At 43.1% G+C, this 14,809-nt stretch overlaps 1 long non-coding RNA gene across 2 annotated transcripts in view; it reads left to right on the top strand.

Moving 5' to 3' along the window:
- The window catches only part of LOC137862621 (uncharacterized), a 63,475-nt gene that overhangs the window by 32,098 nt on the left and 16,568 nt on the right, over positions 1-14,809 (top strand). Inside the window, exons 3-4 of one of the 2 annotated variants that reach the window (XR_011100430.1) lie at positions 2,854-2,904; positions 4,128-5,342. This is a non-coding gene — a long non-coding RNA (uncharacterized lncRNA). Of the gene's footprint in view, positions 1-2,853; positions 2,905-4,127; positions 5,343-14,809 lie in introns of those variants that run through there. The other variant, XR_011100431.1, reaches the window with a different exon arrangement.

Below are 14,809 nucleotides of genomic sequence, written 5' to 3' on the forward strand. Positions count from 1 at the left end.
GGGAGCCACAAACACTTACCAGTTGTTCCTCTGATGGATCTGATTCAGCAGTGAATATGGCAAAAAGGGAGCGTGAGCTACAGCTTATTTGCAGATCAAAATGCAAAACATGGAAGATTTTGCTTGCTTCATTTGATGAACTGTTCCACAAATCTATACCTGCACTAACACCAGAGATGCATAAGCAATGCTAATGCTTGACTTAGCCCAAGCAAACCTATTTATTTTATGCAAGGTAAGTTCTTTGAACTGAGTCAGTCTGCCTCGTTCTTACAAGGAAGGGTTTGTAGGGTCCAGAGAGTTTAATTAATTTTTTTATTTTATTTATTTATTTATTTTTTTGCACATCCTGCAATGGGTAAAGTGAAGGGTTTGTGCCAGTGTGTACAGAGAGCACTTAGTGTGAGTTAGAAGATGAATTTTATTGTAGCAATGCATCCAAAGTTATGCAGGACATTGCAAACTACTGAGCAGAGAAGAAGCACGTGAAGAAGAGTGATGATAAAAACGGCTTGTGCTTTTTTTTTATTTATCTCATCTTTTTTGGCTTCCCTTGGATTCTCCCACAAAGCTCTGTAAACCTCAGTTACACCGAGTCAAAGTCCTGTGGTCATGTGTATAAGTAAATTTGAAGGAAGATGTCCAGAGAAAGTGTTAACACTTCCTGAAAAGCAGGAGTTTAGCAACAGTTTTGTTGTTTGTTCCTTTTGCTTATCCTGACGCTAACCCCGGGAGCTGCAGAGCGAGCTGACACAGGTGGCAGCTTTGTCCCTGCTCAGGTTGTTTGCCAGGCACGGTGCGGAGCTGGGCACTTGCTGCCAGTGGGTGAAAAGCACACATTTCTGGTGCTAAGGGCATTTCCTTTCCTCTTCAAACGCTGAAGGGTTGTTTTGTTATCGCAGGTTCACATACTGCCAACTGCAGCTTAAATTACAATGTGCAAAGCAGCACATATTATTCCAGTGTTATAGGCTCTGTTACTACTGATTACAATTTTTAAAGGCTCTTTGAGTGCAGTCCCAGCCCACAGGCAGCTTAAACGCTGAGCTATCCAGTTTTCAGAGCCAAGGACCTAGGCATTGGCTAGATTCAGCTCCCAGTGCAGTGGTAACCACAACCATCTGCTATTACCTCCGTTTTTCTTTGCAGTCCCTTACCTGTGTGCTGTCTGTATGTGTTGCCCTTCATGCAAGTTTCAGTTCTGAGGTCTGGGGATGGCTGATATTTCCTTGTGCCTACTCAGCCCTGGCCACGGGGTGCCACCGTGCTCTGCACGTGTCCCCTGGTGGCAGAGGGGAGCGTGTGGGGCCTTGCAGTGGTTTAGCTCACTGCCATCCTCACGTGGGTGGGATATTCTCATACGCAATGGAAACATGTTATTTTGGGTTGTTCTCAGCTTGGAGCAGCAGAACAAAATGATTCACTTTTCATCTTTGCCTGTGACATCTGAGCAGCAGAGCAGGGTGGGGAGGAAGATTCTTTTTCTGTGAGCAATTGAAAAGGATAATGGTATGAGGAATTACGTATTCAACATAGCTATACTCTTCTGCATCTTTAGTGTAGAAAAAGCACAATAAATGCTGTAGTCTGACAAATGTTAAGTATTTGAAGTATGTCTGTGTAAGCTTAGGTGCAGCATGTGTAAAGTAGCTATTAGCTTAATAAATGTGTGAAGCTTAATGATGTCTGAGGCTAAAATAATTGTGTTAAGGCAAATAGTATGAAAGATCTGAGAAGTCAAGTGCAAGGCTTCTGTATAGCTGTTTTACAAATACATTTTACAAAAGGAAGTCTAAAAAGAGGAACCAGTGTCTCAGAGTAGCCTCTGTAGTGCCTACTATTCACTGGTTGCTGTGAACAGTGTCTTTATGATCTCCTCTGTGTTGAAAAATGTTTAAATAATCCAGGAGATGAAAAATTAAAATTTTAATTCCATTGCTCTTTTAATCTTCATACCACCTAAATACAAGTGGGACTGGAGGTGGCAACATCGGGAACCCTAAATCAAGCCACAAATCCCTGTAGGAAGGAGGCATCTTCTTACTCTCCCAGCCTTGACCTCACCTCTGGGCTTTCCATGCCAAAGAATGACCATGGCCATGGGTCCTGTCTGCAGCAGCTCTCAGTTCTGTGGCTTTACAGTCTTCTGTTTTCCTAATGTTTTACTACTTTGTGTTCATGTGAGTCCCAGGAGCCTGGCAACACTTGATAACTTACAGACAAGAGTTTCTGTTGAGTCAGATTTCTGAAGTGCAAGCACGTCTTATCCAGCTCTTTCACCTGTGACAGCGCACACAGATAGCACTGTTTGAGGCAAGCTCTTTAGCACATCTCTCTTCACAATATTCTGCTTTTTCAGCAAGATAGGACACACTTTCCTAAGATTCAGACTTTATGCACTGATTACTTCTCTGATACAGCTTAACTTCTCTGGCATTTAACTTTGAAGCCAAATGAAAGAAAATCCAATAAAGATAAATGAGATGTCTATAAAGGATCCAAGAGAAAATACAGTAGAGTCAGCAATGAATTTGAAAATACAGTGTATTGAGAAACTTGAGGATAATGGTTTCTTTATGAGGTTAGATCTCTTTGCAAAGGGTTGGAAGCATTTCAGATAATGAATTGCTTTAGTAGCAATGCTTTTCAAACTGTCATGGCTGTGATTCCATACATGCACCAGTCCAGCTACATAAGTTTTTTGGACTGGATGTATAAAACAGTACTTTGAAAACTACATCAAGTGTTGTGCACTAAGCATCAACCAAGAACAGTTTGGCTTCCTGTCTAATTACTTACAGGAAAGTCATTTAATGTGCTCTCTCATCAACTAAACCTGTTCACTTCTTTTAGGTCTCCTGCTGTCAGTGATGACCAGAAGTTTCTTCTGCTCCTCAGAGACAGGTAGATTGTTTCAACTATTTAATCATAACAGGTGGCCAAAGGTCTTACCAGCCACTTGCACAGTACCCAGTAATGGTCTAATGACTAATGAATCAGAACTACAGAAAACAGCATGGATGAACGTTGTTATTTCCAGAGATTTGGCTGAATATTTGCGATTGAGTAGTGGTACACCTATGAGTTAAGGCAAACAAGTTTTACGTACTAAGATCACACGCATTTGCGTTCAATTTTTTCCTCAGTAGGAATGTATTGATGTTCTCATCACATCCACTGTGATGAGAATTTTACTAAATAGCAAGCTCTTCTGAGATCTGTATGCAAGGTCAACATTTTTTGTTGGGCATTTTATTATTGCTTAAAAGAAAAAAAAAAAGAAACAAGTAGACTGTACTCGTATAAGGCATATTCAAAGAGGAAATATTTCATATTTCAAGGTCAACCACTCTTATTGCAGACTGTGACATTTCAGCAATGAGTCACAATGCTTACGATCTCACTGTGTTTACTCTCATATGGCATGTGGCTTGAACAGCTTGCTCCCTGCATGCTATTTTGTAATTCTCTGTCCAATCTTCATATAAATATCCCCAATGCTAGGAATTCTTTCTTTCTTTATAAGCCTGTTTTACAATATCTGTTTAATAAGATTTATGCTCAAGCTGTCATTTCTGATTACGTTACTCTGAGTTTATAAAGCTTCCTTTCCAGTGGTCAACAGTATGAGTCTCTGTGTGAATCTTAGTGCATTTCCTTTTTCTTGTAATGCATAAACGTCTGAAAACTGATCAAAACAGCCATCCTTCTTTGATTGTATATTTTATTTCTGCCACAAGGTTCAAATTTAATGAAAAAGAAATGTTCAATGAGTGTAACACAGATTTTCCAGAAGAAGCAGGCCTATTAAACTTGTTTTGAAAGATGGATGAACACTATTAATTTTAATATATTCTATATATATCTTCTCACTTGACAATTGTTATTTAAAGATTTTGTTCTAGCTTATTGCTGCACTTATGTTGTAGGGTGGTTTCACACCAACACATGGATAAGTAACTTAATTATAAGTGGGCTTAAGCCAAATGTAATGGAAATAATGTTTTCTTACCAGGAATCTGTATAGTCTCAGATACGATAATAACCTGGTTGAGTGGTATGTATTCCATATGCCACACTGAAGCACAATAGCTTGAATTTTTGAACTTTTTTGAACTTTGCTTTAGATCACATTGCAGAAGCCTTGAGGTTTGCTGCGATGCAGTTTGAAGTCATGACAGGCAGTGTCTGTGCCAACTGTGACATTTTTGGAAGCTCTGCCACAGAGGTTATGATGAACATCTGCATGAATTTGAGCAAAATTATAGATCAAAATTAGAGGGAAATTATAAACAAGGCTGTTCTATTTGTTTATACTGATGAAAAGTTTGTTATTCATATCTCTAACCAATATAAATGTTTGCACTTAATATTTTTTAAGAGTTATAAGACTGCTTGTAACTTCTTAGTCACTCGTGCCATTTGAAATTCACCTCTGTGCAAAGGGCTGTCTGTATCTGTTAGCAAATCAGAAAGAGGGCCAAAACAGCAGTTGGACGGTTGATGAGGTTGTGTTGACTACTCCACAAACCTCAGTTGCATTCACTGAGTAGGTCTGTACCCAGGAAAAAAAATCACTGCCTCATTGGGACTAACTCTGGAGTAATGCGCAATTCAGTGCAAGTAAGGAGTCATAACTTTGGGTTTACAGTCATAAAACAGGACCTCAGGCTCCTTGCTGAAACTCTTCTCCACTGGAATCCAATGAAAATCAACACTATAAATCCCAGCTTTCCTGTGGTCACATGCCAGAGGCAGTACATAGGGTGCTGAGCATAACGTATGGTGTAGGATTGCCTGTGATCATTTTGTTGTACTTCCATTTGTCTTTGGTATCCTGTCATAATTGCTACCTAATGAAATCAAAAATTAGTTGGCAGTGGCATAGTGGGAGACAGTAAAAGACCCAACGTCTCTTCTGATCTGAAGGCTGGTGGTATGTAGCTGGTGTTGGGCAGATTCCCAGGAGAAAAGTTACTGCAGCTGCACATCATCCAGAAGTTTTACTAAAGCCATCATAAACTGATTGCTTGGTATGAATATGGGAAGAGAGAGTCTTTAGAGCTGCTCTGCACAGCTATTCAGAAAAGTCTGCCTAGTCTAGAAGAGTAAAAAGAGATGCTGGTATAAAATATTATAGGGTATTATTTTTAAGATTCTTAATCAGAATAAGTGATAGGTATTGTTCAGCCTGAGCCCTTTGATGCATACTATTGTTAACATTAATTTTAAATCCTTTGAAAAAAATCTTCGAAATGTCTATTAAAATATTTAATTGCAAGGTGCTTTTTCTTCTTTTTCTTCTTCATCACTCCCAAATATATTGTTCTTTATCTCAGAAAATGAAGCACTTCTGACTTTGACAGCCCATCCAGGGAAGGGAGACAATCAAACAGTGCAGAAGGGTGAACAGCAGCAAAGCATTCAGAGTCCTGAGACTGAGAGGTTAACTTCTGTGTATTAGAGGATTTGTAGGACTTGGAAAAGAAACTGACTGCTTGTAATTCAGCATTAGTACCTGAAAGCTTCAAGTTATCTTTATTGATTGTAGTTGTTCTCAACGTACCAGCAGAGGGAGAAGGAGTAGAAATATTTACTGGCATCTAACCTGAAGGAGATTCTCCAAACTATGAAGGGTGTTTAAGTACCCAGCTGTCAGTGATTTTTAATGGGAAATAAATAGCTTGCCACTCTTTGGGGCTTTCAGAATTTCCCTTTATGTGTTTATCCTAGTTTTCCCCTTTCCACACTCACTGGATTGATTCTGAAAGATACAAGTCTCCCGTGCCCAGATAATTTAATCGCAGCATGTTGGCTTCCTTCTCCTCTGATGGAGAAGTGGAGGTAGAAGCCATCAGCCAGCACAGGCTCTCAGGGGGAGAGAATCTGCTGCCGCATCATTGCTGAGGGATGGGCACCACGGGACGTGCATGCCAGCGAGATGCCTGGTGCATTGCTCACAGCCAGCGAGCGGCTTTGCACCAGTGCTGAGCCCAGCAGCAAGTCCTCCTGCTTGCTGATACAAAGAGAAGGTCACGGGAGCAAAGAACCCTTATCACTCACGAGGCAGTTTAATGCACAGAGGAGAGGGTCTATCCTTGGAGTTCTGATTACCAGGGAAGCACTGATGGGGAACTGAAGGCAGATGGGAAATTTGAGAGAGGCTGATGATGAAATGACAGGGGCTACTTTTGTAGGAAAGAAAGAAACCTGGGCAGTGAAATAAGTGTGATGAACTTTGGAGATGCAGACCTCGGCAGGCACAGGGAGCTGGGAGGTAGGATCCCTCAGGATGATGATCTAAGGGGTAAGAAAAGGCAGGTTCTGAAAGAGATCCTCTCAGCACACAGCAGCATGGGATGGTAGCAGTGTCATGGGAGCCATTTTGGAAAGACCGGGAGCTGTTTTAGGAGCTGAAAACTGAAGAAGTTGTGCAAAAGTGAAGACAGGGACACTTGATGAGAAATGATGGTGAAGGAAAATAAGGGTAAAATGAAAAGCCTAAGGCAAAAAATGTGTTTCATTTAGCAAGATAAAAAGCAGGAGGAGGTAGTGTTATAAATACGTTGGAAATAAGAAGATAGGAGAGAAAATATAGAGTGGCTGCTAGCAAAAGTGTCTAAAGTATCCTGATAACTCGGTTAATTTTGACCAGAGTATAGAATAAGGAGCCAGAACAGAGAGCAAACAGGCAAGAGTTTATTTGGATCTGCTAGATAGGTCAGGGCACAGGATCTGAGGAAATTCTCCTTAGAATTAGAAAGAATTAATCAAACCTATTTTTGAACAAGTAGCAATTATTTTTAACAGCTTGTGGAGCTCAGAGGAGGTCTCAGAACTACCAAAATGCAAATACAGATCCTAAAAATAAACGGGCAAGAAATGCAGTCTAGTGTATTATTGACTGAAAAGCCTAACGAATTCTCAGGAAGATTTTCAAATTAATTAATGAAAAAATCAATCCATAACGCTCGGAAGAGGTGACTAAAATCAAAACAAAACAACCATTATGGATTTGTCCAAAGCGCATTGTATCAGGTTAGGCTAATTAACTGCCCCGGTGGGTGAAGGGGAGCAAATAGTTATGGTACGCCTTGACTTCTGGGAGAAAGAAACCCCGTGTTTCCGCAGCATCTGCACAAGTAAGCTGGAGAAGCATGTTGATGTGTAGATGCATGTACATAGTGCATCTATGCATGCAGTGTGAGTAAAAAGTTCAAAAAACTCCACCTGGAGCACGTTTGCAGGGGGCCATGGAGAAGAGCTGGGTCACCCTGCTGCATGGGGTGTGCTGTGCTTCGGGGTGCTGACAGGTGAGCGGGGAGATGTTTCCTGCTCCTTTGTTACTGGGTTGGTTCGAGGTATTACAAGTCTGGGCAGAGAGAGATTTCTTTACCATTATTGGGAAGTTAGTGACAAACATTCACTTTACAAAACGATACCCAAGTAAGCATCAGAAAGGTCTGCTGCTGTACGTAACAGGCAGCGTGAAAACAGGGGTAAGCATGAAAACAAAAAAAACACCAAAACCCACAAGCAAAACCAAAGGATCAAAATAAAGTTAGTTAGTCAAATCCCATAATTAACTTTAACCTGCTCTAACTAATGACTCATTATAACTCGAACCTGCCCGTGACTGCACTATTGTTCCATCTGAAGGCAAAGCCATTTTTTGTAGCCGGTAACACGATGCACAACGACTAGCAACAAAAATTAGCATCTTGGCAGGGTGATATGAATTCATCCAGAAAATAAAAGGGGTGTCATTGACACCATCTGCTGCACATGAATCGGGACTGAGGAGAGCAGCTGATGCCTGCAGCCATCCATACCGCAGGGTGCTGGGCGGCGAGGCGGGGACCAAGCGCACCGAGGGGCTGCACGGCCAGCGGGCTGGGGCGACACGGCTGCGGCCAGGCTCCACCAGGAACCCAAACATCTTCCTTCGTGCTTGCCTTTCTTCCTTTTCTTGTTTCCAGAACCAGGAACTTAGGGGTGTGCTGTAAAAGGTAGAGGTGTTGGTGTGATGCTGCCTTCACTGCGGGCTCCCCGGGGTCGGCAGAAAAAGGGCTGCTCAGTGGCTGGGCACAGTGACAGTGCGAGGGGCTTAACGCCTGCCCCGTAGCAGCCTGGAGCCTGCAAAGAAAACAGGATGAGGCCAACGTGGATATTGGAATCCAGGTTTCTGTATTGCACACCTGTGTCTGCATGTAAAGGAAAACCACAGTGTATGCTAATGTCTCAGTGGAACAGGGCTGGACAGCTGCCCTCCAGGACAGCCCCTCCTGCACGTGCTGCAAAGCACAAGTGCTGATGCAGGTTAAGCAGGAGGGCACGTGCTTGCCACGTGGGGAGCCGTAGCCACAGTGTTACTGAGCTGCATTTTCTTCATCTGGAAGAGGAGGCAGCAGCATTTTGGGATGAGAAGCACTCACACAGAGCAGGAGCGGCGTGCAGGCTGCGCCATGGGGCAGTAAGGCGCGGGTGGGCACACCTTGTCCCCTGAGCTCCACTGGTTTCCTGGCCAAGGTGCTGGGAAATCTCCAATCCCGGCCCAAATCCCTGAAGGCCAATTTATATTTACCCTTTCTAAGCAAATATTGTCACAGAATTTGTTTCCCGTCCCTGGCATGTTTGCAAAGAACAAACATTTTCCCCAGAGTCGTCTCTTCTCTGGCAAAACCAGCCGAGTCCTGTTACGCCTCCGTGTTATCTTTAAGGTACTGAGCTAGATTCTGTCAATCTTATTTACATGAAATAAAACTTTACTGCACAGTTGGCTCTTTTAATGTCAACGGGACAGACACAGGGAGAAATAACAAATCGATAGGTCTGCCTCAAAGCCCTGAAGTCAATAGGAATTTTATTTTTACATCATTGCATTTTGGACTGAACCCAGCAGCAGTAGGGATGGGAGGATCTGGGTTTGACAGTTTATATAATGAAATTCTCCCAGACACTGAATTCATATGGGTGAAATTGAGCTTGGAGGAAAACAGATGAAGTTCTGGCATTTTAAAATGTAATACCGTTTTCTAATAGTAACTGGCAAGCTGAGTTCTGGGCAGGTTGTGGGAAAAGATGTGCTTTAATGATGGTGCCAGAAGGGGCTCGCACCCAGGTACAGATTCCCATGGCCACAAGAGGGGCCCTCGTCACCAAGAAGGAGATCCTGGGTGTAGCTATCGCCCGTTCCTCAGTCCTGCTTTTTGTGACATGAGCTGGGGCTGAGAGGCACTGGGCTGGTGACCTCTTTTTTTCTTCTGTAGGTGTAAGGAACTACAGAAAATAGTTGGAAACCAGGGAGACATTTCTCCACGTCTGAGACAGAAACCCAACTTTGGGGAGCTTTGGAAAGTGAGAAAATCCCAGACCAAGCATTGCTTCAGCAGAGTTAGGGACTGTCCCTGAAAACGTGCACATCAGCACAGCTCTGTGGCCGTGCTTTTGTGATTCTCCTCCTTGCTTTCCTCTGTGCCTCCGTTGTGCCAGGCCCGCTCAGCAGGCACACTGGCCATCGGGTCTGTCCTTCCCGGCGTGCTCCGACTCCCTGCAGCCTTTGCTAACTGTGGGCGAAGGGTTATTCAAAACTTCACAAATCCATGAAAAATGGAATTTTGGTCAGAAGGCTGATGGAAAAAGGTTTTTATGAAACGTGAAGCCCTTTGTTCTGACGTTTTTAGCAGGGAACTTCTTGACTTGATGCTTTCAAGTGGTGCTTTTCTTTCTAAATACAGCCTTACGCTTTTATACTGAGAGCACGATAACAGTTAACTGACCCGAAAATGAAAGGAGAAAAAATGTGATCTCATGTGGAATGAAACGTTTTATTTGATTGAAACGCTGTTTTCATTTCTGATGAAGAGCCACGGGGTCGCGCTTTGTGTTTGGCATGGAGCAGGCGCCAGCTCAGAGCAGCGGCTCCTCCGTCGATCCCAGCCGGGCCACCCCTCCTTGGCCAGTGCTCCTCGGTGCTGCTGTGCCCATGCCAGCAGCCGGCCCCGTGCACACATGGGGACCGTGGCTGCCTGCGCCCCGGGAATATTTTTGGCACCTGGTGGACAGATCCACAGCATTCAGCGTGATGCCGTGATGTGCCAGCAGCAGCGTGTGGGTTACCAGGGTCAGGGGCTGCCCACCAGCTCCTCCCTGGAAGCCCTCCTTGCTCCCTGGTGGACAGGACATTTTCGGGTGGAGAACACGCGAATTTGGTACCTCTGGAATAAGATCTGGGTGACGCAAACATTCTCATATTTCGTTTTCAAATAATTGCATCTTACACAGGCAAAATTACCTATGATTGAAAGCTAGCAGGACAAACGGTAACTGGAAGTCGGTGTAATTTTTTTAACGGTTCACTGAACCATTTAAAGCAGGTATTGGCTTTTGCATTATCATAAATTGCTATATGTAGTGAGAGAGCCAGGCTGTGGGGTTGGGTGATTAATAGTGGAAGACAGAGCTGCTCGAAATTGAAACTTGATACCTGGTAGTATATTTATTTATATACAGTACCGTTGATAATTGATATTGTTGTTCCATTCATAGCTTCTTCCTGAGAAAACTCAGGCGTGTGGAGGTGTGTGCCACAAGGGCTGGCTGGGTTGAGGGCTGAAGCCAGGACAGGGCAGGTTGTGTTTGCTTAAATAAATATTTTTGTTTCCAATTTTAGACCTACAGTGTATTTTGAAATTAAGCACACGTTCTGATAAATGTATAAAATACAGAAAAGGAAAAGAGAGAAAGAAAGATGCAGATATGATCTCCATCCTTAACTGCCAGTAGGAACATCACTCACTTGTATGTTTTAAGCCATCTTAGTTTAAGTTAAGAAGTGCTCATTTTTTTTTCTATGCATTTCATTTTTAAACGCTTTCACTTGGAAAAACGTAACATTTAATTTACGACTATGTTCTGTAAAATTGACTTTCTTCCCATTTCCCGTGTTTTGAAAGCTGACTGCTTACTTGAGAAAAAACACTTTGATGTCATGGAAATAATGAACGATAATAAACCCTTAAATAAAGAGAATTTAAAAAACTTTAAATTTTGTCCTTGAAATGGCTGATACACCATTTATTTTTCTTCATTCCTTTTACAGTGCTACTGAAAGTACAAAGAGAGTAAAGGGGAGAGACAACAATACCCTGAGAATAAAAACTAAAATATTTTTTATGGGTATTAATTTATCCGTTTTGTAAAAACGAGCAAGAAAGACCGACATAATTCCATGAAGATTGCATTAAAGAAAAAAAAAAAAAAAAGAAAAAAAGACTGCATTTAGTCATAAAATAAGGTTTGAGGAGATTTTGGTGTTGGTGTGCAGCAGCAGCTGCCAGTGCCTGGGCTGAGCCGTGGCAGCCAGCACCCGGTGGCACCCATGGGCAGCAGGCACCCGGCGCTTCTTGTCCTGCCAGCCCCGGCACAACGCTGCTGGCCCTGCCGATGGCTCCGAGGGAGAGGAGAGCAGTGCTGCCTTCCTCCCACCCACAGCCTTTTTCCCCAGCAGGAGCCGTAGGTTCCCCCTCCTCTGCATGCAGGTGTCTTGGAAACGTGGGAACGTCGAGCAGGATGGAGACGAGCACGTCCTTGGGGGGACCAAGTGCACAGCGGTGTCCTGCAGCCCCATCGCCTCCGCTCCAGCCCCGGTCTCACCCACTGGTACTCGTCAAAGGGTGAAGGTGTCCATGTGCAGGACAACAGTGTAAAATGTAATGAAAATCAGTATGGCTCCGGTCTTCCTGTTGGAAGGAGAATTGAATTTCTCAGGCAGGTGGCAGGGAGATGTTGACAAACCATAAAGTAATGTGACAAAGGTGACCTTGAAAAAAACAAGCTGCTTGAAAGAAAAGGCTGTGTGCTGAGATTTCCCCCCAAAAGCTGACCTGCTTCCATCCGCCTGGGCTGTCTGTTCCTTTCCTGTTTTGTGGGCTTTCTGCAGACCAGGAGCACTCTGTGTCCCCATGCTGCAGTGTGCGTGGGCCGTGGCGGGGCAGGGGAGCTACAAAGAGGGCTGGAAACGAGCAGAGCCTCTGTGGTTGTCCTCCAACTCTGTCTGTGCCACACACCGGGAGCATCCCCTGGCTTCCCAAAACATTTCTGGTGTTACTGGGGCTCAGGTCTGGCGCTGCCTTTAGTGCTGTCAGCCCCCCAGCTGCTGATTTCCTTGTGGTTTGTACTGGTCCGTGTGCCTCTTAGTTGCATTTATTCCTTAATGATCTTGCAGTAAGAAAGTAATGAGTTCGTGCAGTTGCTAATAGGGGCACCATAATATTTACCCTCTTTGGCAAGAGATATATTGCAAAGTCCTCAACGGTATTAATTTTTCACTGTGAGAATATTACATTATGCGAGTTCTGGAATCTGCAATGAATACATTTAAATTCATTACTTATGCACAATCCCCATCAGCCCACTGACTTGATTATTGCTATTATTGTGACACTAATGTTTCTGTCAAATTTCAGTTTACTCAGTTTCAAAATCCAATTTAGGATTAGCATAGACATTTCCTCGCCTGTGATTGAAAGTGACAACTAGTGTGAAAATTGCTTTGAAAATTCCGGTTTTGTGAAAGTTATCTTGCAGCACTTAAAAAAAAATATATATACTGCTGTGGAATTATAAAAATCTCCAGATACTAAAAAAAAAAAAAAAAAAAAAAGAATGGGTTGATTTTTAGGCCCTGCAGCATGGCTCCGTGCGTGCAGCCCCTCGCTGCTCACCCGCTGGGAGCAGGGCTGGCCTGGGGACAGCAGGATGTGTGCTCACAGTTGTTTCATCTGCAGAAAGTTAACACATTTAAATGATTTAGCAACATTTTAGCTGCTTATTTCAAAACTCTACTTGGTATTTTTGCTCTTAGAAGGTGCTTTATTTGGCAGGAAGGTGCAGCCAGAGCTGCTTTTATCTACCTGAATTTGCTCTGACTGCAAAACCCATCCTTTAGGCCAGCCTTGGTGGTGCTGACAGTTTGATTTGGCTCCAGCACAAACCCTGCAACAGACGGACAGGTTTGGGGTACCTGGCATTCCCACGAGCACCGAGCTGAGCCCCACCAGCTCCCCCCTTTGTGCAAGCTGGAGGCTCCGCGTTTCGCAAAGAGGAAGGGGTTTCTGCTAAACCTCTTTAATTGTTATAATTCTGAGTACATCAATATCCACAAAACAATGTATCTGAAGTGATGAATAGGACATTGAAAAATTAATTCTGCATGGAGTTTTTTTTTTTTCTCCAGTAACAAATTGTAGCTGTCATAGGTGCAGCCCCCAAAATATTTTCTAACAGTTCTTGTAGTTTATGTTGAAGACATTTAATGCTGATGAAAATGTCTTTGTAACAGATTATGTTACTGCTTATTGTCCCAGCTTCTCATATGAGGAACACATCTTTATGACAACCTAGATGATGTGAACACTCGAGTGCACCCTTTGAAAGGCCATGTTTATCCCAGAGGAGGAGGTTTCTGTGTAAAAATCCTATAAAAGCTCAGTATCTGATGCAGGTAAAGCAGGATGAAGCTGACCCAGGAATGGTGTGTGTTGGGCTCACCCTCCACCTGCTCCTGGGAGGCCAGCAGGACTGCTGGAAGAGCTGCGTGTATTTTGTAATCTCTGCAGTCCCACCTCGCTTTTTCTGAGATGATGCGCTCACAAAAGGGAGCACTTGGTACTGCCCAAACCATTCAGAAGATTTAGAGCTCTGCTGTTGTGGTTAGCTGTTGTATATTTGGGGAATAATAAATCAATAGAAAAAAAATCCAGCTCATTAAGAATTCACTACCTTAAACTAAATGCTTGCAACCCGTTTTAGGTATGTAAACTAGGTGACACTTTAATTGCAAGGTCTGCAAAGCAGAGTCCTTGTGTTTACTCTCTTTGCAAAGCAGCATGCATGCATCATCAGCTTTTAACTGATTTAAAATTATTAAATATTTTATACAGAAACTCATGTCCACTTGTCTATTATCTGGTGATTATTGTAGTGTTTCAGCAGTGTCTATCCCATTTTTTCTCATATCCCAATTTGCATGACTGTAACTAGACTGACAACGGAATACTGAAAAAGCCTGCCAACTTGTATTTTTATTAATTCATGATACTTTAGCTATTGCTAGTAATTGGAAATACAGTGCTAAAACCTGATATTGTCATCTAGCAAAAATTGGGTAAAAGAAAGGGATTCTTCATGTGCTACAAAGACACTGGTGGTGGCAGGCAGAGGACCCCAATCACCATCTGCACTGGTTCATCTCAGCCCCGGGTCTGTCCGTGGCAGCGACCAGGCAGTCTGTCTTGCTGATGACAATTCCCATGATTTTTCCAGGCTGTCAGGGTACTTGGTGTTCACCTCAGCTCCTGTAATGTTCTATTCTGTGGTTATAAAGTTCAGCACGGTGATGTTGAGGCTGGAGAGCTTTCTTAAGAGCTTCGATTCTGCCTCTTGCAAATTAAGCTTCAAAATCCTCCTGAATTTCTCAATCATATAATTCTCTTTGGCCAGACATTTAAAGAAACTTGATAAAAAGATACAAAGCAATCAAACCCAACAGTGTTCCTTTTAAGTTGTTCCCATGGTATGTACCCCTCCCGAGTGAGAGCAAATGCTGATTTCTAGCCTGGTTTTGTTCAGTTTCTGGTCCCATGTGTCTTGTTACACTTCTTTACTTTGATTTTAAAAGCTACCGACCTTCAGAGATGACTTTTCTGTGCAGATTTTGGGTTCAGGCTTCTTGTGGATAAAGTAAGAGAGGCTGAGTTTCTTAAGCTGTAAGTCTGGAAAGTTTTTTATAACTCATTTGCCAAGTCTT

This window comes from Anas acuta, chromosome 11, assembly GCF_963932015.1.
Source record: "Anas acuta chromosome 11, bAnaAcu1.1, whole genome shotgun sequence".
Lineage (NCBI taxonomy): Eukaryota > Metazoa > Chordata > Aves > Anseriformes > Anatidae > Anas > Anas acuta.